This window comes from Echinops telfairi, unplaced genomic scaffold (assembly GCF_000313985.2).
Source record: "Echinops telfairi isolate 266 unplaced genomic scaffold, ASM31398v2 ScPeMD7_7458;HRSCAF=8496, whole genome shotgun sequence".
Lineage (NCBI taxonomy): Eukaryota > Metazoa > Chordata > Mammalia > Afrosoricida > Tenrecidae > Echinops > Echinops telfairi.
This window is the reverse complement of record NW_022111358.1, coordinates 33,131,406-33,133,630: the sequence shown is the minus strand read 5'-3', so window position 1 is coordinate 33,133,630 and position 2,225 is coordinate 33,131,406. Positions and strand designations below refer to the sequence as shown.

The window sequence follows — 2,225 nt, the reverse complement described above, 5'->3', positions numbered from 1 at the left end:
CCCCCCCGCCATCCACTAGGAGATGGGTGTGGCCGCAGCACCCGCGGGGGGTCTCATATTCTCCCTCCATATCCGCGCCCGCCTGGCGAAGCAACAGGGCGTAAAGTGGAGACAGGCCCCGCCTGCCAGCTCCCCATCCTTGCGGCGCCCCTCGCTGTGCAGCCTTCTGGGGCGTGGGCCCCACTACGCTCGGAGATTGGGGGGCGTGGCCCCTCTGTGGCCTGGGGCAGAACGCACTGATAGCTCGAATTCCACCCCTTCAGGGCTCCAGGAGCGCTGCTGGTCTCTGGAGGAGGCCACGTGGGGACATGCTCGTTTCGTGCTCCTGTTCCTCGATCCAACAAAGGGCTCAAAAATGAGGGGTAAAAAAAAGGGAGAGGCTGAGGGCTTGGCGAAAAGCCTTCCTAAAAGCCCCCCCCCCCAAAAAAAAAACAACAGGTCTGATTTTTTTGAACGCAGATCACGTAAATCCTACAAACAAAGCAGCGAGCCCCCAAGAAAGATCCTGAATGATCGCCCCCAGGGCTCACGCGCGAGCGCAAAACGCCGAGATTTCTGCGTCGATCGCCTGCCCCCCTTTAAATAGTCCCCGCCCTGCTTCTCCGAGGGCCAGCCATCCGGCCTGGCATGGTACCGTAAAGACGTGACAGATGACAAAAAGATGGCACCTCGCCTTCGGAGGGGAAAAAGGAGGGGGTGGGGGTGGGGGGAGGCACAACCCCCCCCTCCTCGCCCACCCGGGTCCACACCCACTGCCGCAGTGAGGGGCGAACCCCACGCGCCAGCCCCGCGCCTCCGGCAGGGAGCGCACACGCCCGGCGCCCGGCGCGGAGCGCGGAGCAAGGGGCCCGCCCCGAAATGCACCTGCAGCCGCGGAGCCTGGCGGTGAGCGGCTGCGGCTCTGTGCGCCCGGAGCAGGCACTGGCTGCCGCCGAGTGCGTCCAGTCGCAAGGCCAGCTGACCCCGGCCTTTCCCAGCCTGCACACTGGAATCCGCACACTACCTTCTCCCCGGCATGGCGCCGCTCCGGTCTCGGTACCAGGCGCGCGCAGGGGGGAAGGGCAGCTAAAGTGACAGCGCCCGGACCCCTCCCCATCTCGTATCTTCCACTCCCAGCCCCCAAATGTCTCCTGCGGTTTCTGAAGGAGGAAAATGGGAGGGGGCTGCCCTCCGCCATAAATCAGGGGCAGCGACTGCCCCAGCGGAGCGAACGCTGCCAGGGAGGCGCAGGGAGGGGCAAGCAAGGAGTCATCTTTTTCTAGAACCACGTTCTTCGGGTGGATGGCAAACAGGAGCAGGGAAATCAGATTACAGGTTCGGTTTCAGGGGTCGTCATTTGGACTCTCCTTCCCCCCCCCCCTCCCGCGACATACAGAGACACACGCCCATTGCGGCAAAAGGTGGCGACCGAGAGCGCAGAGCAGCCCCCTCCCCCAGGTCACTGCCATCAGCGCCCCACCCTACGGGCACAGCCTCGACTCGGAGTCCGCGTGCAGCCGGGCGTGCGGACACCCCTCGCTCTCAGCACACACCGAAACACGCTCTCACACGCGCGCGTACATCCCTTGCACGCGTCCCTTCCCAAGTCGAGCCTCGCTGCAGCTCCGGAGCGCAGCGCGCACAGGGAGGGGCTCCGTCGCGGTCTCCCGCCGGTGCCCGGTGCGTGGAGCCCATTCCTGCAGCTGAGGGCGAGGGGTGGCGGCGTGGTGATGCCGCGGGGCAGGCCCATTTTGGAGCCTTGGCGCTTACCTGCGGGGCGACGGAGGCCGAAGATAGAGGAGAGCAGAAGAGGACCGAGGAGGACGCGGAGGAGGTGGTGGCTGTAGTGGTGGCAGCACCGCTGCTGGCGTCGGAGCTAGTGGGTGGCGGTGACTGCGAGCGAGCGAGCGCGCGCCAGAGAGGGGGCGCGCTACCGAGGCCGACCGGCAGCGCAGGCGCGAGCGGCGGGGGCGCGAGTTTCCCTGGGCACCTTTTCCTCCGGCCACTAGAGGGCGCGCGCCAGAGCCCTCCCTCGGGTCCCCCGCCCGCCGCCGGCTCCTGGTTCAATCCTTGGGCGCTGTTCCACCGCGACCGTTCCTCCTTCCAGCCTCCGGCCGCCGCACTGACCGCCACGCGCACGCGCGCGGCGCGGCGCGGCGCACGCGCACTCCCGCCGGCGTGTCGCCGCTGGAGCCTTTGTCTAGGCGGAAGGGTCTCCTCCCGGGGGAAGGGGACAGGGCGACCTG

General features: G+C 67.3%; 1 protein-coding gene across 1 annotated transcript in view; it reads right to left on the bottom strand.

Annotated features, from left to right (window-relative positions):
- The window catches only part of MAPT (microtubule associated protein tau), a 106,010-nt gene extending 104,132 nt beyond the window's left edge, over positions 1-1,878 (bottom strand). The window contains exon 1 of the mRNA XM_030888068.2: positions 1,750-1,878. The gene's annotated coding sequence lies outside the window, so the exon portion shown is untranslated. The remainder of the gene's footprint in view (positions 1-1,749) is intronic.
- Between the last annotated feature and the right edge of the window lie 347 nt (positions 1,879-2,225).